Source organism: Sphaeramia orbicularis, chromosome 2, assembly GCF_902148855.1.
Source record: "Sphaeramia orbicularis chromosome 2, fSphaOr1.1, whole genome shotgun sequence".
In the NCBI taxonomy this organism is placed as follows: Eukaryota; Metazoa; Chordata; class Actinopteri; order Kurtiformes; family Apogonidae; genus Sphaeramia; species Sphaeramia orbicularis.
In genome coordinates, this window is record NC_043958.1 from 24,524,607 (window position 1) to 24,548,269 (window position 23,663).

The 23,663-nt window shown below is 31.8% G+C and overlaps 1 protein-coding gene across 1 annotated transcript in view; it reads right to left on the reverse strand.

The window, feature by feature from the left end:
* LOC115433075 (E3 ubiquitin-protein ligase Midline-1-like) overlaps positions 1–1,569 on the reverse strand; it is a 192,862-nt gene extending 191,293 nt beyond the window's left edge. Inside the window, exon 1 of the mRNA XM_030154286.1 lies at positions 1,317–1,569. The gene's annotated coding sequence lies outside the window, so the exon portion shown is untranslated. The remainder of the gene's footprint in view (positions 1–1,316) is intronic.
* Positions 1,570–23,663: the final 22,094 nt, after the last annotated feature.

Here is a 23,663-nt window from a genome sequence, read left to right on the forward strand (position 1 = left end):
ACACGGAAATCACACTAATATATTCTCAGTGTTATTAGACTATTATTATAGTGGTTTTATTAACACTACATGTAAGTGCAAGAAAAAGCAAAAAGTCTGATCCTTTCAAGCCACACTCACACACTCATGAACACACACACACACACACACACACACACACATAGAAATCACACTAATATATTCTCAGTATTATTAGAATATTATTATAACGGTTTTATTAAGACTACATGTAAGTGCAAGAAAAAACAAAAAGTCTGATCCTTTCAAGCCACACTCACACACTCATGAACACACACACACACACACACACACAAAGAAATCACACTAATATATTCTCAGTATTATTAGAATATTAGTATAGCGGTTTTATTAGCACTATATGTAAGTGCAAGAAAAAACAAAAAGTCTGATCCTTTCAAGCCACACACACACACTCATGAACACACACACACATAGAAACCACACTAATATATTCTCAGTATTATTAGAATATTAGTATAGCGGTTTTATTAACACTACATGTAAGTGCAAGAAAAAACAAAAAGTCTGATCCTTTCAAGCCGCACTCACACACTCATGAACACACACACACACACACACACACACTCATGAACACACACACACACACATGCCTCAAGCACTTAACTACACACATTTTAAGCATCCCTCAAGGCACTGTCTCCTGCCTTTATACGTCTTGGGCTTCAAGCAGCCACCAAAACACACAGTGGCTCTTAGAAATTAGGTCACACAAAACAGACTCTCACACGCAACATAACCCCACCCACACACCCACTCGCAATTTAAAATGCACTTTTGGGTTGAGTATTAAAACATGTCACAGCCAATACTTGTAAACAGCCTGGTTATTCCCTGGAGTTAAGTCGGCTATTTCACACAAAAAACAAACAAACAAACAAACTAACAAAAAAAAGCAGAATTTTCTCACATAAAAATGAAACTTTTTTGCAAATATATACCAAGAAATGAAAGTTTGAGTGACGCTGACGTGACGTAGGAGTTTCACATAGAACAGAGTCTGCTTTGGAATACATTCAGCAACTGTTTGCGCAGAAGTTTCGACCTTGATACAGATGGCAGAAGGGCTCTGATTGGTGGAATGTGGAATCCTGGAGCCACCGCTCTATCATTATCATTCCAGTAAAGCTGGCACTCATTCCCTTTGAGAGTAAATGTCTGATCTGGGATGGAGAGTGGAGAGTGGAAAGCATGCGGGAATCCCCCAGGGACTGAGTTCAACCAGAAGATATAAGAGCGAGGCCAGAAAACAACAAATCGACTTCTTCCCCTCTTACCTTCCACATGGTTAAAATCCCATCATCCACCAACAAAGTGAAAAAGAAGAGAGAGAGAGAGGTGGGGAGAGAGGACTGAGGCTATCTTTGGTTCTCTCTCTCCTCTGTGGGTCTCAGCAGTAACAGCAGCGTCGGAATCTACGACAGGCAGCAAACTTGGGAAACACTAAGGATGTGGATACGTCTCCGTGGCTGTGTCATCACCTCTCATGACATGTTTCCTCCCCTGACTGTGTAAGCCTTTCCATCCTGACCCGGCAGAGCGAGAGAGAGAGAGAGAGAGAGAGAGAGAGGGAGGGAGGGAGGTTGGGGGGGCGGGAACTAACGCACCGCCCTCCTCTTAGTCTCTCCACCTACCCCCCTTCCCACTTTTTTCCATCCGTCCCTCTATTCAAATCCACCATCCACCAGTGGGCTGCCCCTTGCCTCTGTAGAAGTAGGCGGAACCATTTGGAGGCGGAGTCTGTGGGAGTTTTCATGTGCGTCAGCAACGTCGTGTCATAGATTTTGATTTAAGACAGCTAGAGGTGACAGAGTCACATCACATCACTCCATTCTTTACTGTTTAGTCTTTAAACCACAGGTGTCAAACATGAGGTCCGGGGGCCAAATCCGGCCCGCCAAAAGAGTCCAAGCTGGTCCGCGAGATGAATTTACAAAGTGAAAAATATAAAAAATTCCCTGAGGATATTAACAGTCAAGGGCATCAAACTCAAAAATAACAGCATATGGCTCCAAATGTTCTTGGTTTAACCCTTTCATGCATAAATTATGCATGAAATAATATTAGGCATGAAAAAACAGTGCAAATGAATTTTTTTTTATTTATTTTTTTTATTATTTATTATTTTTTTTTATTGAACCTATTTTATATGAAGGTAGGCTTGTTTCTTTATTGCTCTAACCATAAAAAAATATTTTCAATCCAAAAAAAAAAAAAAATTGCAATTAAAAAAAAAAAAACAACCTCTGAATCAAAGAAAAAAAAAAGGGCTGAATGCAAAACAAATATTTAAGATCCAAAAAAAATTGCATTTGAACAGTTTTTTCATTGATTGAAAAGTTGTTTTTTTTTTTTTTTTTTTTTTTTTTTGAGTGAAGTGATTTTTTTTTTTTTCACTCCATTCTTTACTGTTTAGTCTTTAAACCACAGGTGTCAAACATGAGGTCCGGGGGCCAAATCCGGCCCGCCAAAAGAGTCCGATCTGGCCCGCGAGATGAATTTACAAAGTGAAAAATATAAAAAATTCCCTGAAGATAAAAATAACAGCATGGAAATAAAGACTCTAAATGTTCTTCTTGGTTTAACCCTTTCATGCATAAATTATGAGAACCTTAGTTGAGATTTTTTTTTCCTGAGTGTCTTTATTCCTCTTTAGGCATGAAAAAGCAGTGCAATTGATTTTTTTAAAATTTTTATTTATTTATTTATTTTTTATTGAACCTATTTTATATGAAGATAGGTTTGTTTCTTTATTGCTCTAACCATATAAAAAAAATCAATCCCCCCCAAAAAATTGCAGTAAAAAAAACAAACAAACAAAAAACAAAAACAAAAAAAACCTCTGAATCAAAGACAAAAAAAAAGGGCTGAATGCAAAAAAATTATTTAAGACCCAAAAAAATTGCATTTGAAAACTTTTTTCTTTGATTGAAAAGTTTTTTGTTTGTTTGTTTGTTTGTTTGGAGTGAAGTGATTTTTTTTTTTTTTTTTTGATTGAAAATATTTGTTTTTGGTTTGTACTTGTAGCATAGTAAATGTACTGTGGTTCATTCCACTACAAGAAAACAAAGTCAAATAAAACAAGTTTGGGTGATTTAACTGGTAAAACATTAAATAAAATAAGCAGAAATATAATTAAACGTAACAAAATAAGACGAATGCAAAAAAATATTTAAGATCCAAAAAATTACTTTTTTTCTTTGATTGAGTAAGGTTTTTTTTTTTTTTTAACAGATTTTTTATTTGAATTTTTTTAATTTTTTTTATTTTTTATTGAACCTATTTTATATGAAGGTAGGTTTGTTTCTTTATTGCTCTAACCATAAAAAATATTTTCAATCCCAAAAAAAAGAAAATTGCAATAAAAAAAAAACAAAATAAAAAAACCTCTGAATAAAAGAAAAAAAAGGGCTGAATGCAAAAAAATTATTTAAGATAAAAAAAAAATTGCATTTGAACAATTATTTCTTTGATTGAAAAGTTTGGGGGTTTTTTTGAGCGAAGTGATTTTTTTTTTCACTCCATTCTTTACTGTTTAGTCTTTAAACCACAGGTGTCAAACATGAGGTCCGGGGGCCAAATCCGGCCCGCCAAAAGGGTCCGATCTGGCCCATGATATGAATTTACAAAGTGCAAAATGCAAAAAATTCCCTGAAGATATTAACAGTCAAGGGCATCAAACTCAAAAATAACAGCATGAAAATAATGACTCCAAATGTTCTTCTTGGTTTAATGTGAGAAAAATAATATGATATTATTGCAACACCATTTTTTTCTCTTTGATTTATTGCAAAGAACATTAATTTCTGATATCCCTTAACAATAAAATGTCAATAACCGGAACAAATATGAACCAACCTGAAATGTCTAAAGAAAAATAAGTGTATTTTTTAAAATATTCTGCCTGTTTTGTGTCTTGGTAGATCTGATCTGTAATGCACATGTAGAAATCATAAGTTGAGTTGACTAATATGTTATTATTTTACTGGTCTGGCCCGCAGGAGATCAAATTTGGCTGAAAAAATTTAGTATTTTCCAGTTATTAACATGTTTTTGTTTTGGATAGAAATAGTTTCATCATTTAATGTTATTTTTTGCTCTAAAATCTTTGGAGTTGTCATTTTTTATAGGCTAATATGTTATTATTTTACTGGTCCAGCCTGCTGGAGATCAAACTGGGCTGAAAAAATTTCAGTTTTTTCCAGTTATTAACATCTTTTTTTGTTTTGGATGGAAATACTTTCATCATTTCATGTTATTTTTTGCACTAAAAAATTTGGAGTTGTCATTTTTTATAGGCTAATATGTTATTATTTTACTGGTCGTATTTCCATCCACAGGGCCAACGTGCTGTTTAGCGTCCTCCATCTTTATGGGTTGGTTCTGCAGCCCGTCACTACCGGATCAACTGCCCATTTGCGCACGTACGATGCTAACTCTACTCGGACAAACTGCCTGGAATGCGTTGGCAGAGACGTTCAGAGTCATTCTGCATTTCAGATGGGTTGATTGCGTTAAAATTTTTCATCAACCTCTTTAGTCCGATCAGCCCGCCCATGGGCCGAAAAAATTATATTAATATTCATCTACTATAAAAATATAATAAATCAGGACAATGAATGTTTTTTTTCAGCTTTTGCTCAAAGTTTAGACTCTAATGTGAATAAAGGTACATCAAAGTGTATTTTAGTGCAAACTTTAATGTTCAAACATGATTTTTAATATTTGTGGGGTGAAATATACGTTATTAAAAATCTCCGACACAAACAATTAATTTATGCATATCATCGTCAATCCAAAAAAAACAGGCGAGGATAAAAAATTCAAATTTTTCTTGTAGTTTGTTACAGTTTACTCAGGCAGAGTAATAGATACAATATTTTAGACAATAATGGGAATAGATTCTGTGAGGTCACCAAGAACATCCATATGAACCTTATTATTGTGAAGTAATTCGTCATTTACTTTGGGTATGTCTTTTTAGGTGTTTTTCCCCTGAAAATATGGTCAGGGTTTAACAGGTTAATCACGATGATGGATTAATCCATGTTAATGCGTTAATTTTGACAGTCCTAATAAAAATTTGTTTTCAGATCTTAAGTAATGCAACAAAATAAGCTCATACAATTTTTCTTTTTTTGTTTTAGATAGAAATAGTTTCATCATTTAATGTTATTTTTTGCACTAAAAAATTTGGAGTTGTCATTTTTTATAGGCCAAATTTACTCGCTATAGAGCCAAATTTATTCAATATAGAGCCAAATTTATTCAATATAGAGCCAAATGTACTCAATATAGAGCAAAATTTACTCAATATAGAGCCAAATTTATTCAATAAAGAGCCAAATTTACTCAATATAGAGCCAAATTTATTCAATAAAGAGCCAAATTTATTCAATATAGAGCCAAAATTATTCAATATAGATCCTAATGTACTCAATTTAGAGCCAAATTTACTCAATATAGAGCCAAATTTATTCAATATAGAGCCAAATTTACTCAATATAGAGCCAAATTTATTCAATATAGAGCCAAATTTACTCAATATAGAGCCAAATTTATTCAATAAAGAGCAAAATTTACTCAATATAGAGCCAAATGTATTCAATAAAGAGCCAAATTTACTCAATATAGAGCCAAATGTACTCAATATAGAGCCAAATTTATTCAATATAGAGCCAAATTTATTCAATATAGAGCCAAATGTACTCAATATAGAGCCAAATTTATTCAATATAGAGCCAAATTTATTCAATATAGAGCCAAATTTATTCAATATAGAGCCAAATTTATTCAATATAGAGCCAAAATTATTCAATATAGATCCTAATGTACTCAATTTAGAGCCAAATTTACTCAATATAGAGCCAAATTTATTCAATATAGAGCCAAATTTACTCAATATAGAGCCAAATTTATTCAATATAGAGCCAAATTTACTCAATATAGAGCCAAATTTATTCAATAAAGAGCAAAATTTACTCAATATAGAGCCAAATGTATTCAATAAAGAGCCAAATTTACTCAATATAGAGCCAAATGTACTCAATATAGAGCCAAATTTATTCAATATAGAGCCAAATTTACTCAATATAGAGCCAAATGTACTCAATATAGAGCCAAATTTATTCAATATAGAGCCAAATTTATTCAATATAGAGCCAAACTTACTCAATATAGAGCCAAATTTACTCAATATAGAGCCAAATGTATTCAATATAGAGCCAAATTTATTCAATATAGAGCCAAATTTACTCAATATAGAGCCAAATGTACTCAATATAGAGCCAAATTTACTCAATATAGAGCCAAATGTACTCAATATAGAGACAAATTTATTCAATATGGAGCCAAATTTACTTAATATAGAGCCAAATGTACTCAATATAAAGCCAAATTTATTCAATATAGAGCCAAATTTACTCAATATAGAGCCAAATTTACTCAATATAGAGCCAAATTTATTCAATGTAGAGCCAAATGTACTCAATATAGAGCCAAATCTATTCAATATAGAGCCAAATGTACTCAATATAGAGCCAAATTTATTCAATATAGAACCAAATTTATTCAATAAAGAGCCAAATTTTTTCAATATAGAGCCAAATTTATTCAATATAGAGCCAAATTTACTCAATATAGAGCCAAATATACTCTTTTTGAGAAAAATACTTTGGACTCTGGAAAAAATGCTCAGTTTATGGTTTATTCTAGTGTGCAGTTGCAATTTTTCGCTACTTTTGGTTTTTGTTTTTTTTTTCTGAGTTATTGTATTGCTATTTTCTTGTGTGTCTATTCATTGTTTGTGCTGCTATTGGAACCTTAATTTCCTGAGGACTCTGCCCAAAGGATCAGTAAAGTTCTATTTTATTCAATATAGAGCCACGTTAATGCATTAATTTTGACAGTCCTAATAAAAATTCATTTTCAGATCTTAAATAATGCAACAAAATAAGCTCAGATATATATATATATATATATATATATATATATATATATATATATATATATATATATATATATTCTATGTTTGAATGTAGGAGTTCAGAAAACACTTTTTGATGGGATAACTTATGGCTTCCATGCGTCTTGGCTCGTTCCTGCTGCTGTTGTTGAGTACTTTATGCAGCTCCTGGCACAAAAATGCGAGCGGCTGGGCTTTGTTTGATACCTTATGACCATCCATGTTCGTCTTGATCACATTCCAGAGGTTTTCAATGGGGTTCAAGTCTGGATCGTTGGAGTAGTCGAAGGTGTTTAGTTAACCCTGGCTATCAAAAGCATCTGCAGCAAACTTAAGAGCAGATAAGGACGTTTTCGTAATAAAATCTGATATAAAAAAAAAAAAAAAAAAAACTTGGCTCCAGTATAAGTCAATTAGACTGAATGCCTGGTCACCTTAAAATGCTTTTATTTGAGTCGACTTCCACCTGTGTCCACTTTACATCCATTACACGTCTTCAGCATCAACTCGTCCTTTGTAATTCTCTAATGTCTCCCTGCTGTCTCTTCCTCGCTTCCTCCACCTTGAAACTTCAGCTGTTTTGGCCACTACTCATAAAAACAACCCCCCGTTTTTTAAATGCGTCCCACCGGGAAAGCAGCTTAAATTAATCTCCAAGATGCAAGTCAGTCATTTGCCCTCCCACACAAGGCACCCTGCCCCGGCATAAAGGAAATCTTTGATCAAAAAATCTTGGGTATTCATCATCTGTCCTGCTGGAAATCGCACCTCCACTCACTGTGGATGGTGTTTTTATTACTTCAATTGTGCGTCAAAGAATGATGCCAAAATGGGAATAATATGTGCCAAAACCTTTTTTTTCCCCCTCTTTTTCAGATCATTACAGCTCATGTGATTTAAAAGCTTTGAAAGCCAACCGCTCATTGATAGCCAGACCCCCCATAATCCTTCACAGTTTGCCCTAGAGCATAGGTGTCAAACATGTGGCCCGTGGGCCACAACTGGCCCTCCAAAGCAGGGGTGTCAAACTCATTTTGGTTCCATATTCAGCCATAGTCGATCTCTAGCGGGCCAGACCAGTAAAATAATAACATATTAGCCTATAAAAAATGACAACTCCAAATTTTTTAGTGCAAAAAATAACATTAAATGATGAAACTATGTCTATCCAAAACAAAAAACATGTTAATAACTGGAAAAAAATGAAATGTTTTAAGCCCAATTTGATCTCCAGCGGGCCGGACCAGTAAAATAATAACATATTAGCCTATAAAAAATTTACAACTCCAGATTTTTTAGAGCAAAACATAACCTTAAATGATGAAACTATTTCTATCCAAAACAAAAAAGATGTTAATAACTAGAAAAAAATGAAATTTTTTCAACCCAATTTGATCTCCAGCGGGCCGGACCAGTAAAATAATAACATATTAGCCTATAAAAAATTTACAACTCCAGATTTTTTAGTGCAAAACATAACCTTAAATGATGAAACCATTTCTATCCAAAACAAAAAACATGTTAATAACTAGAAAAAAATTAAATTTTTTCAACCCAATTTGATCTCCAGCGGGCCGGACCAGTAAAATAATAACATATTAGCCTATAAAAAATGACAACTCCAAATTTTTTAGTGCAAAAAATAACATTAAATGATGAAACTATGTCTATCCAAAACAAAAAACATGTTAATAACTGGAAAAAAATGAAATGTTTTAAGCCCAATTTGATCTCCAGCGGGCCGGACCAGTAAAATAATAACATATTAGCCTATAAAAAATTTACAACTCCAGATTTTTTAGAGCAAAACATAACCTTAAATGATGAAACTATTTCTATCCAAAACAAAAAAGATGTTAATAACTAGAAAAAAATGAAATTTTTTCAACCCAATTTGATCTCCAGCGGGCCGGACCAGTAAAATAATAACATATTAGCCTATAAAAAATTTACAACTCCAGATTTTTTAGTGCAAAACATAACCTTAAATGATGAAACCATTTCTATCCAAAACAAAAAACATGTTAATAACTAGAAAAAAATTAAATTTTTTCAACCCAATTTGATCTCCAGCGGGCCGGACCAGTAAAATAATAACATATTAGCCTATAAAAAATGACAACTCCAAATTTTTTAGTGTAAAAAATAACATTAAATGATGAAACCATTTCTATCCAAAACAAAAAAGATGTTAATAACTGGAAAAAAATGAAATTTTTTCAGCCCAATTTGATCTCCAGCAGGCCGGACCAGTAAAATAATAACATATTAGCCCATAAAAAATGACAACTCCAAATTTTTTAGTGCAAAAAATAACATTAAATGATGAAACTATTTCTATCCAAAACAAAAGAGATGTTAATAACTGGAAAAAAATGAAGTTTTTTCAGCCCAATTTGATCTCCAGCGGGCCAGACCAGTAAAATACTAACATATTAGCCTATAAAAAATGATAACTCCAAATTTTTTAGTGTAAAAAATAACATTAAATGATGAACGTATTTCTATCCAAAACAAAAAAGATGTTAATAACTGGACTTAATAATCTATAAATAATGACAAATCCAAGTTTTTCATTTTGTTTTAGTACAAGAAACCCCCAATTTAATTATGAAAAAATATTTACACTTTACAAAAACAGTGTGAATAACCTGAAAAAAAACCCAGAAATTTCATTTTTAAAAAATAGTGCAATTTTAACAACATTATGCCTTGACTTATTATTTATACATGTACATTACACACAATGTTACATAAACATTTGATAACAGGCAGAATATTGTTCAAATTTTGGAGTTTGGAACTAAAATTTGATCAATTTCTACAATATTCCATCTCTTATTATTAACACAACTACAGATCACAGTGGATCCATAAATGCACAAAACATTTAGTAACAGGCAGAATATTGTTCAAATTGCACATTTCTGGTTGTTCATCTTAGTTTTTATTTATGTATTTATTTGCATTTTATTGTGAAAGAATAGCAATGCAAATGTAAATGTAAATATTTTCACAGAGTAATGTTATTTTTTTTCACTTAAAATTTTCCCACATAATTTTTCACAAAAAATTTTTTTCGTTGTCATTATTTCTGGGATATTGTGTTATTATTTTTACTTCCGATCACATTACTCTGTATGTGGAACCTGAACCAAAATGATTTGGACAACCTGGACTGTTCAGGTTCATTTTTGCACTTTCATCCTGCAGGGCCGGAATGGAACCTAAGGCGGACCAGATTTGGCCCCCCGGGCACATGTTTGACACCTGTGCTCTAAAGGGTCCAATCTGGCCAATAGTATCAATTTGTAAAATGCAAAAATTGTACTGAAGATACTAAAAATCAGTCGTGTTGAACTCAGGTTCCAGACACAAACCAATTCGATCTTAACCCTATAACGCCAAACGTATCAGCTCTTTCTAACGCAACACCAATTCACTTTGTAAGTCTAACAGTATAGTAAAATAAAACTCATTTCCAGGTCCAAACAGTCAACAGCAGACCCTGTTTGGTTGTTCACTATAACCTATTTATTTTTTTTGAGGCATTAATTAAAGTTCGGACAGCTCTAAATTCATTAGTTTAAGTCAAATACAGTGATTAGTTCGTGTTTTATTTGCAGTACGTTACGGCCAAAAGATGGACATTACAGAATTACTACTAAATAATTGACCCTATAACGCCGAATGTATCATATTTGATTCGTAAGTTTTGAAGCCCTCTACATGATCAGTGTGATTTTTTTTTTTTTTTTCTTGAAAAACCTGAAGTATACAATTAGATACATGCCTTTCCAGTGACACAAGACTGTTATTAATGAAGAAGGAGGTAGAACTTTGCCAATTCTGAAAAGGAATTAGCAGTTTGTTAGACATGTTTGTGTTATATTATGTTTTTGTTTGTTCAAAAATAATAATATTTGAGCATTGAGACCTGATGTATCAAATATGATACAAAATTAAAACTCATACATGGAAATTGATATTTGAGAAACTTTTTTTTTTTTTGTTTGTTTAGAAGGACAAGTAAAGGCTCCAGTTTCAAAGAACTGGAATGTTCTGTCAATGATTTAACTCTTTCGGTGCCAGACAGTTAAGGGGCTAATAAGCCTTAAAAGTGCCACAGAATTTGGCCGTTTTTCAGTATTCCGCGTCGTTTTTATAATATTTGAAGAATCCTGCAGGAAACCGCTCGGTAACATCCGACCGATTGCTGATTAGATTCAAAACGCACCGGACACAGCCGATTCATTATTGATCGTAATTTGCATAATTTATAATAATAATAATAATAATAATAATAATAATAATAATCTTTATTTATATAGCACTTTTCATACATTAAAAACTGCAGCACAAAGTGCTTTACATATCAGTTTAAAAATCAGTACCGCCCCCCACACCCACCCACTCACCCGCACACACACACACACACACACACACACACACACACACACACACACACACACATATACATGCAAACCCACAAGCTCACACATACTTAAGAAGACTGACTGAGCACGGGTAGACCAGAACAAAAATGTACAAGTAAAAGTAAAACATCAGTTTAGGAGGCGCTGTCTCAGGGAGCCATCCGCACCAGGATGCAGCCGCCGACCCCGGCGACCAGGCACCAGCAACACAGCCCCGCATCCCAACTAGTGGGAGAGGGCCAACTGGGACCCCCACCCACCAGAACAGAGCGGACCCCAGTGAGAGAAGGCGCCACAGCCCCCGGAGTCCACAGCCGCCCCCCGGCATGGAGGGCTCCCTCTGATGAAACACCGGAGAATAAGAAACATTAAAAAGATATAAAAATATTATTCGGTCGCGTGACCTCAAATTCCCGTCTGCTTGGTCTCAAAAGGGGGACACAGAAAGAACGTCATCGAAATGTGAGAAAGAAATGGGGGTGGATGGTTTGTTTGTACACAAATGTGGCGTGTTCTCCAAAGCTGATCTGATCGGCCCGTGGCACTTTTCAGGTTGTTTTCGTAAAGCCGATTTTATCGGCTCATGGCACTGAAAGTGTTAATACTTCAGGCTTTACAGGGTTAAATGGGTCAGACCAATAAATAATGAAACCTCCAAATTTTCTAATTGTTTTAGTGTGAAAAAAAAAACAAAAAACAGTTAAATTGTGTGAAAATATTGACATTTACAAACTATCCTTTTAGAAAAAATGTGAATAATCTGAACAACTATGAACAACCCGAAATGTCTTAAGAGATATCGGTGTAATTTTACCAATATTCTATTTGTAAGTAAGTGTTTTGCGAATTTGTAATTGTAATGTGTATATGATAAACTGAGGCAGAATATTGTTAAAATTGCTCTTATTTTTCTTAAGACATTTCAGGTTGTTGAAGTTATTCAGATTTTTAAGGAACTTTTGTAGACGTAAACATTTTCATCATGTGATTTTACTTTTTTCACTCGTATTATTTCACTAGTCCCACTCACTTCAGATCATACTGGGCTGTATGTGGAACCTGATCTCGAATGAGTTTGACACCCCCGCCCTAGAGGAACGAGTACTGCTGTTGGAAGTGTCGAGCATGAGTCTTACTTTCAAAGGGTTACATGATATATTCTGAGTCCTGTGGGATAAAATACTTTATACTTTTTGGACGAAAAGTGAGATGTATGCTTCAAATGAAACTGCTTGTTTGGGGTCTGATAAGCATCAGAAAGCATTCCAGTGGTGAATGCACCACAGACAGGCCAAGTGTGGATAGAGATTTCAATTCGATTAAGTGTTTTAGATTTTCCTGTAAGGTTACTTAAATTACTTTGGCTTAGAACAACCACAATTTTAATTTTTAACCCCTAAAGATCCATTGTGGCAGCTCTTAAATGGATTTTTCTCTCTTTTTAACCTTTCTTAAATGATTTTCTACCATTTACTGTAACATTATCCTATGTATTTTGCATTTTTCAATGTGAATCATATATTTTTCCCTGTATTTAATTAACTGATCATGTAGATGTTCATGAAAACTCAGAGTAGATTTAAGAAAACTGAAGTAAAAGTGACTTTTTCAACAAAATATGTCTATCTGAGCATAAAAACAAGCCTCAAAAACCAGTTATTGGTCAAACTCCATGGGTTTTACTGGTGAACCAACGTTGTAGAAGATGACGGTGTTTCCACGGCAACTACAGAGCCATGATAGCTACTGAACCTTAAAAAAATCCTGATTTTGTAGCATAACGTTAGCCTCCTAGGATAATCGCCTAACTATATGGACAAAAGTATTGGGACACGTTGAATTCAGGTGTTGCTTTTCTAACAGGGGTCGAGGATACAAAACAATTATGACAAATATAATAATAGTTTTATACTAGGGATGTGCAATATTGGCTTATTTGCTAAAAACTGATATGATAATTTAATTGTTTTTTTTTTGTACTAAAACAAAATGAAAAACTTGGATTTGTCATTATTTATAGATTATTAAGTCCAGTTATTAACATCCTTTTTTTTTTGTTTTGGATAGAAATAGTTTCATCATTTAATGTTATTTTTTACACTAAAAAAATTGGAGTTGTCATTTTTTATAGGCTAATATGTTATTATTTTACTGGTCCGGCCCACTGGAGATCAAATTGGGCTGAAAAAAATTTCATTTTTTTCCAGTTATTAACATCTTTTTTTTTTTTTTTTTGGATAGAAATAGTTTAATCATTTAGTGTTAGTTTTTGCACTAAAAAATGTGGAGTTATCATTTTTTATAGGCTAATATGTTTTTATTTTACTGGTCCGGCCTGCTGGAGATCAAATTGGGCTGAGAAAAAAATCATTTTTTTTCAAGTTATTAACATCTTTTTTGTTTTGGATAGAAATAGTTTCATCATTTAGTGTTAGTTTTTGCACTAAAAAATTTGGAGTTGTCATTTTTTATAGGCTAATATGTTATTATTTTACTGGAGATCAAATTGGGCTAAAAAAATTCATTTTTTTCCCAGTTATTAACATCTTATTTGTTTTGGATAGAAATAGTTTCATCATTTAATGTTATTTTTTGCACTAAAAAATTTGGAGTTGTCATTTTTTTAATATGTTAATATTTTACTGGTCCGGCCCACTGGAGATCAAATTGGGCTGAAAAAAATTCCTTTTTTTCCAGTTATTAACATCTTTTTTGTTTTAGATAGAAATAGTTTCATCATTTAATGCTATTTTTTTATGCTAAAAAATTTGGAGTTATCATTTTTTATAGGCTAATATGTTATTATTTTACTGGTCCAGCCCGCTGGAGTTCAAAGTGGGCTGAAAAAATAATCTGTTTTTTCCAGTTATTCACATCTTTTTTGTTTTGGATAGAAATAGTTTCATCATTTAATGTTGTTTTTTTTACACTAAAAAATTTGGAGTTGTCATTTTTTATAGGCTAATATTAGGAATGTCCGATATTGGCTTTTTTGCCAAAAACCGATATGCCAATATTGTCCAACGCTTAATTTCCGATTCCGATATCTACCGATACCGCTGTCGATATATGTGGGATATTAAACTAATTTTAGGTGACATCACATATCTCCTGTCATGGAATGAACACATCATGTCTAATTTTATTGTGATGCCCCATTGGATGCATTCTCAAATGCAACAAGGCTTTTAAAATGTAAACACTGTCTGTGCAAAGAATACATACTTCAACTGAAGTTGTGGAAAAAATGCCATATTTATTTTTTTTCTCTCCCTCGCTCCATGAGTCTATTACAGTGTGGCAACTCTACTGCACAATTATGAAAACTGCACATTTCTTTCAGCTACAAACAATGTTTCATTTACACGTCGGTAAATGCCGGCGAAATCAAGGCAATATTTTATCGGTTTTAATGATAGGCAAAAAAACGATAACGATATTCTTCGATATTACATTTTTATGCCAATATCGGGCCGATAATATCGGTGGGCCAATATTTTATACTGTGATAAACATCATATTAATTATTAATATTGATGTTTATCTCTCAAATCAGCATAAACAGGACATCTTACAGCTATAATCATGATGTGTCCCAATACTTTTGTCCATGTAATTCAGGGGTTTCAAACTCATTTTAGTTCAGCCAAATTTGGTCTCCAGTGGGCCGGACCAGTAAAATAATAACAGGGACAAAAGCAAAATTATATTCTGATCAGGTTTACATCTACAAAGTTCCTTTAAAAATCTGAAAAACATGAACAACTTGAATTATGTTAAGAAAAAAAAGGGTAATTTTAACAATATTCTGCCTCGGTTTATCAGTTTATCACACACATGCGCGTTACAATCGCACAAAACATTTAGTAACAGGCAGAATATTGGTCAAATTACTTTTACTTTTCTTAAGACATTTCCGTTTGTTCATATTTGTTCAGGTTATTCCCATTTTTTATAAAAGTATACTTTGGTAATGTAAACATTTTCATTTAATTTTACTTTTTTTATACCAAAAACAAAAAAACAAAGAGAGAATTTGGGGTTGTCATTAGTTATAGGTTATTCTGATAATATTTTACTGGTTCTGACCCACTTGAAATCTAATTGGACTGTATGTGGAACCTGAATTAAAATGATTTTGACACTAACTTATTAGTTTTTCTTCACTTTTGTTCAGTTTGTGTCTTATTGTGTTCATGTTGATTTATTATTAATTCTTGTTGTTTTAGTTATTTATTAGTTTAGCTGTTTTTGCTCATTTTGCTGTTTATTTTATTCTTTTACTTTATTTTATGTAAATATTTTTGCTTATTTTTTTCCACATTTTTATTTTGTAGTTTAATTAATATCTTCAGTGTAATTTTTGCATTCCACAAATTTCATCCTGCGGAACGAATTTGGCCCCCGGGCCACATGTTTGACACCCGTGATGTAATTTATAAACATCAATATTTCCTTAAAGCTTAATGGGAGATTTTTCTTCCTGTGATGGTTAGTTGTGGTAGAAAATTATTATTTACAGTCAGAGCGTGAAAAACATTGTCGAAATTTAGAGGTAGAACATTTAAAATCATAGTCATGGATTAAAAAAATAATAATTGTGGACAGAAATTAAGTAAAAACCCAAACTCTGAGGCATTGTGGAAGCAAAGATAACAATTTAAACCAAACTAACCAATGAAATATCACAATATAAAACTATATTATGACACTTATTGTTATTTTTTTGTATCCCAGACCCCTGTTAGAAAAGAAACAACTGAATTCAACGTGTCCCAATACTTTTGTCCACATATGTCCAATTATGCTATGATGTTAACATTAATTGTATGACTCCCAGTGCATTCAGGACAACTTTCCTGACTTTTGCCTGAATGGCGGATGTCCTCCAAATGTGTTTTTGGCCTCTGTGTGTGTAGTTTTTTTTTGTGTATTTGTGTACACACAGTATTTGGATCAGCATGTGGGTGCTGTGCTATGATGGCGGTCCAGGTTGTCTGTTTTTGGCGGTTGGACTGGGATCACTCAGGGTGAAGCTGCAGCTAAAGAATGCTCTTCTGGAAAGAGGACAAGGCGAGAGTTTCCATCTTGGGTCAGCTCTCAGTGACGGTAACACCGCTGAGTTTCCGAACACTGCCCACAAAAGAAATGTTGAAGTACGGTTCAAACACAGTTACAGTTTGGAAACAGAAATAGGGTCATAGAATAGAACAGAATAGAATAGAACAGAATAGAATAGAATAGAACAGAATAGAATAGAATAGAATAGAATAGAATAGAATAGAATAGAACAGAATAGAATAGAATAGAACAGAATAGAATAGAACAGAATAGAATAGAATAGAACAGAATAGAATAGAACAGAATAGAATAGAATAGAATAGAATAGAATAGAATAGAATAGAATAGAACAGAATAGAATAGAACAGAATAGAATAGAACAGAATAGAATAGAATAGAATAGAACAGAATAGAATAAAACAGAATAGAATAGAATAGAATAGAATAGAACAGAATAGAATAGAATAGAATAGAATAGAATAGAATAGAATAGAATAGAATAGAATAGAATAGAATAGAATAGACAAATGAGTGATTTTTGAGGCTTGTTTTTAGGTTCAGATAATGATATATTTTGCTGAAAAAGTCACTTTTTCTTCAGTTTTCTCTGTTTTTTATATAATAACCTTTGAATCTACATGAACATCGACATGATCAGTCAATTAAATATAGGGAAAAATATATTTTTTACAATGAAAAATGCAAAATACATAGGATAAGGTTATGATAAATAGTGATAAATCACTTAAGAGAGGTTAAAAAGAGAGAAAAATCCATTTAGGAGCTGAATCGAATCGAATCGAATCGAATCGAATTGAATAGAACAGACAATTGAGAAATGAATGATTTTTGAGGCTTGTTTTTAGGTTCAGATAATGATAAATTTTGCTGAAAAAGTCACTTTTTCTTCAGTTTTCTCTGTTTTTTATATAATAACCTTTAAATCTACATGAACATCGACATGATCACTGAATTAAATATAGGGAAAAATATACTATTTACATTGAAAAATGCAAAATGCATAGGATAATGTTATATTAAATAGTGATAAATCACTTAAGAAAGGTTAAAAAGCGAGAAAAAACCCATTTAGGAGCTGAATCGAATCAAACTGAATGAAATCGAATAGAATAGAATCAAATCAAATCAAATCAAATAGAATAGACAAATGAGTGATTGTTGAGGCTTGTTTTTAGGTTCAGATAATGATATATTTTGCTGAAAAAGTCACTTTTTCTTCAGTTTTCTCTGTTTTTTATATAATAACCTTTGAATCTACATGAACATCGACATGATCAGTCAATTAAATATAGGGAAAAATATATTTTTTACAATGAAAAATGCAAAATGCATAGGATAATGTTATAATAAATAGTGATAAATCACTTAAGAGAGGTTAAAAAGAGAGAAAAATCCATTTAGGAGCTGAATAGAATAGAATAGAATAGAATAGAATAGAATAGAATAGAATAGAATAGAATAGAATAGAATAGAATAGAACAGACAATTGAGAAATGAGTGATTTTTGAGGCTTGTTTTTAGGTTCAGATAATGATATATTTTGCTGAAAAAGTCACTTTTTCTTCAGTTTTCTCTGTTTTTTTATATAATAACCTTTAAATCTACATGAACATCGACATGATCACTGAATTAAATATTGGGAAAAATATATTATTTACATTGAAAAATGCAAAATGCATAGGATAATGTTATAATAAATAGTGATAAATCACTTAAGAAAGGTTAAAAAGAGAAAAAAATCCATTTAGGAGCTGAATCGAATAGAATCAAATCAAATCAAATAGAATAGAATAGAACAGAATAGAATAGAATAGAATACAACAGAATAGAATAGAATAGAATAGAATAGAATAGAATAGAATAGAATAGAATAGACAAATGAGTGATTGTTGAGGCTTGTTTTTAGGTTCAGATAATGATATATTTTGCTGAAAAAGTCACTTTTTCTTCAGTTTTCTCTGTTTTTTATATAATAACCTTTGAATCTACATGAACATCGACATGATCAGTCAATTAAATATAGGGAAAAATATATTTTTTACAATGAAAAATGCAAAATACATAGGATAAGGTTATGATAAATAGTGATAAATCACATAAGAGAGGTTAAAAAGAGAGAAAAATCCATTTAGGAGCTGAATCGAATCGAATCGAATCGAATCGAATCGAATAGAACAGACAATTGAGAAATGAATGATTTTTGAGGCTTGTTTTTAGGTTCAGATAATGATAAATTTTGCTGAAAAAGTCACTTTTTCTTCAGTTTTCTCTGTTTTTTATATAATAACCTTTAAATCTACATGAACATCGACATGATCAGTCAATTAAATATAGGGAAAAATATATTTTTTACAATGAAAAATGCAAAATGCATAGGATAATGTTATAATAAATAGTGATAAATCACTTAAGAAAGGTTAAAAAGCGAGAAAAAACCCATTTAGGAGCTGAATCGAATCAAACCGAATCAAATCGAATAGAATAGAATCAAATCGAATCAAATAGAATAGACAAATGAGTGATTTTTGAGGCTTGTTTTTAGGTTCAGATAATGATATATTTTGCTGAAAAAGTCACTTTTTCTTCAGTTTTCTCTGTTTTTTTTATATAATAACCTTTAAATCTACATGAACATCGACATGATCACTGAATTAAATATTGGGAAAAATATATTATTTACATTGAAAAATGCAAAATGCATAGGATAATGTTATAATAAATAGTGATAAATTACTTAAGAGAGGTTAAAAAGAGAGAAAAATCCATTTAGGAGCTGAATCGAATCAAATTCAATCAAATAATTGAAGATTTGTTTTTTTTTTTGGCTTAATTCAATACTTTTTTTTTACTTAATTGAAGCTTTTTTTTTTTTTTTTTTGCTTAATTGAAGATTGTTTTAACTTAATTAATTTTTTTTTTTTTTTGGCTTAATTGAAGATTTATTTTTTTTTTTTTACTTAATTGAAGGTTTTGTGTGTTTTTTGCTTATTTGAAGATTTTTTTTTTTTTTTTACCTAAAAGATTTTTTTTTTTTTTGCTTAATTCAAGATTTTTTCCTTAATTCAAGTTTAATTTTTCTTTCTTTCTTTTCTTTTCTTTTCTTTTTTTGCTTAATTCAGTTCAAAAGTGTGGAATTTTTGCACTTTGTAAATTCCTCCCAGGGGCCGGATTGGAACCTTTGGCGGGCTGCATTTGGCCCCCAGGCCGCATGTTTGACACCCCTGGAATAGACCTTTACTGTCACTGTCACAGTAACAATGAAAATCAGTTTAGTGGTAAAAACACAGAGTGAAAAGACTGTAGAAAAGTATCATGCAAAATATCGCACAAAATACTGAAAAGGTAGGCATGTGCAAAAAACTACAGAATAAAACATTAAATATTAAATATATATATATATCTGCTACTAAAGTCCTACACAAACTACTGAAAATAAACAAAAGCTAAATCCATACTACAGATGAAAAACATGTACAACAAATAAGGAACTGTATACCCTTATTTGTTGTACATGTTTTTCATACAGGTGAGATTTCTTGAATTATTTTTCCCTTGCAGGTTATCCAAAAGAGCTCTAAAGAATGACTCACATCTGTACTTAAAGAGCATTTTCTTCATTCAGGTCTGTAAATAGACGCAGAAGCAAATTCTATCAAACATCCTCTGCTTCAAAGCCGCAACGTCGAGTGGATGTTTGTCACCTTGAACGTCACACATCGCTCTTGCCTCTGGTGAAATCTGACTGCGCTTCAATGACATACAGTTCAGACTCTGAATGACTATATTTTCCACCCATTTTGGTTCTGTACAAAAGGTTCTACCCTGGAACTCTTCTATAATCAAAGGTTACATATAGAAACTGTTGTATAGAGCAGATTCTGTCAGAAAAGCAGGAACTGTGGTGTTTTCCTTCTTTTATAAGCACTTCCCTTAATGTCTCCTCAAAATCATCTCCTATAATGTGCAATAATACAACAATAGTCTTCTGTTCTGCAATAAAAACGCAATATTTATCAAAATATAACTGCATTCTTTTACATAGACTAGGTTCGTAGATATACATACTGGTCTAATAGGGAATACATACTGTTAATACTGTTAATGCTGTTAATGCATATACATACTGTAAATTTGCATCTATTCATATTTGATCCATTTTATTTTCTATTCTGCTTAGCTCGATTCTTAGGTTACTTTGCAAAATTGTAAAATGTACGTTCTGTTTTCATATCTTATTTTTGTAATTTTAGATTTGCTCTGTTCTTATTTCTGTAGCGCTGGTGTTTTGTTCATAGTTTTGCTCTGACTGGAGTTGCACAGTGACAGTAAAGGCTTTTCTATTCTATTCTATTCTATTCTATTCTATTCTATTCTATTCTGTTTGCTTCTATTCTATTCCATTCTATTCTGTTCTACTCTATTCTATTCTGTTTGCTTCTATTCTATTCCATTCTATTCTGTTCTACTCTATTCTATTCAATTCTATTCTATTCTATTCTATTCTATTCTATTCTATTCTATTCTGTTCTATTCTATCTGTTCTAGTCTGTTCTACTCTATTAATTTCAATTCTATTCTGTATGATTCTATTCTGTTCTATTTTATTTTATTCTATCCTATTCTATGTTCTATTCTATTCTATTCTATTCTATTCTATTCTGTTCTGTTCTGTTCTGTTCTGTTCTATTCTATCTGTTCTAGTCTGTTCTACTCTATTCATTTCAATTCTATTCTGTATGATTCTATTCTGTTCTATTTTATTTTATTCTATCCTATTCTATGTTCTATTCTATTCTATTCTATTCTATTCTGCTGTTCTACTCTGTTCTACTCTATTCATTTCAATCCTATTCTGTTTGATTCTATTCTATTCTGTTCTACTGTTCTACTCAATTCTACTCTGTTCTGTTCTATTCTATTCTATTCTATTCTATTCTATTCTATTCTATTCTATTTGATACTATTCTATTCTGTTCTATTCTATTCTATTCTGTTTGCTTCTATTCTATTCCATTCTACTCTATTCTATTCTATTCTATTCTATTCTATTCTATTCTATTCTATTCTGTTCTATTCTATCTGTTCTAGTCTGTTCTACTCTATTCATTTCAATTCTATTCTGTATGATTCTGTTCTATTTTATTCTATTCTATTCTATTCTATTCTTTTCTGCTGTTATACTCTGTTCTACTCTATTCATTTCAATCCTATTCTGTTTGATTCTATTCTATTCTGTTCTACTGTTCTACTCAATTCTACTCTGTTCTGTTCTATTCTATTCTATTCTATTCTATTCTATTCTATTCTATTCTATTCTATTCTATTCTATTCTATTCTGTTCTATTCTATTCTGTTCTATTCTATTCTATTCTGTTCTGGTCTATTCTATTCTATTCTATTCTAGTCTAGTCTAGTCTAGTCTATTGTAATCTATTCTAGTCTAGTCTATTCTGTTCTGGTCTATTCTATTCTATTCTGCTTGATTCTGTTCAATTCTGTTGTATTCTATCTGTTCTAGTCTGTTCTCCTCTATTCATTTCAATTCTATTCTGTATGATTCTATTCTGTTCTATTTTATTTTATTCTATCCTATTCTATGTTCTATTCTATTCTATTCTATTCTATTCTATTCTATTCTACTATATTCTATTCTATTCTACTCTATTCTATTCTATTCTATGTTCTATTCTATTCTATTCTATTCTATTCTATTCTATGTTCTACTCTATTCTATTCTATTCTATTCTATTCTATTCTATTCTATTCTATTCTACTATATTCTATTCTATTCTATTCTATTCTATTCTACTATATTCTATTCTATTCTATTCTATTCTATTCTACTATATTCTATTCTATTCTATTCTATGTTCTATTCTATTCTATTCTATTCTATTCTATGTTCTATTCTATTCTATTCTATTCTATTCTATTCTATGTTCTATTCTATTCTATTCTATGTTCTACTCTATTCTATTCTATTCTATTCTATCTGCATCCATCTTGTAACAGTACTTTTATTTCTTTTTTTCACTCCGTCTTTAACAGTGTCAGGTGACATTTCCATTATTAGTCTTTTGGTTTACGCTCTTACATCTTTTGTGCTCTCGGACCTTTTCCTGTTTAGGTTTTCACGTCTTTATTTCGTCGGTTTAGTCACTTGAAAGTCAAATAATCAAAGGAGTTGACAGATTCCTGGGCAGCTCACATACAGAAAACACAGACTGTCTTAGCTGAAGCTTTAGTTAGTATTCAACAAATATTACACACACACACAAAATATATATATATATATATATATAATTTTACTTTTTTTTTTTTTTTTTTCTCTATAAGTACACTTTCAATTTAGGAAAACGGCTTTGTACTTTGAGATGAAAGAGGTCTTATTTTTTACAAGCAGGAATGAGCGGAATGCGGCGGTGTGGCTCTATTTTGTCGGGGTGAGACCATTACAGGGATAAAGGATGACAGGGTTACGACCAAGACCTCTGCTGAGGGCACACACACTGTGGGTAGCCTGGACTTTATGGGATGTGCTCCTCACATATGTGGACTCAAACACTCGACTGTGTCTGAAATGGCTCTGCGTTAACCCTTAAAGACCCAAAGATCCAAACGGTTTCATACATGGTAATCCACTAATCCTATCAATGCATGGAAATAACTGGTGTAAAATGCAGTTTGGTTATCAGATATGACTCATTTGGACGTTACCATGGAAACACCGTCATCTTTTACAGCATTAATTCGCCAGTAAAACCCACGGAGTCGTATCAACAACAGTGGATGGACACATTTGTTATATTTGTTGAAAATGTCACTTTTTCTTCATTTTTTTTTCAGTTTCTGATTTAATAACTGTTGAGTTTACTGTGAGTTTGAATGAAAATCAACATAATTAATGGATTAAATACAGGAAAATACCTCATTTACGCTGGAAAAATGCTAAACGCAGAGGATAATATTATCATAAATGGTGAGAAATCACTTAAGAGAGGTTAAAAATAGAGGAAAAATTCATTTGGGAACTGACACAAAAGTAACTCGTAGTAGATTCAAAGGTTATTGCATCAAAACTGAGAAAACTGAAGAAAAGTGACTTTTTCAGCAAAGATATTAATATTCTTTGATATTCTCTA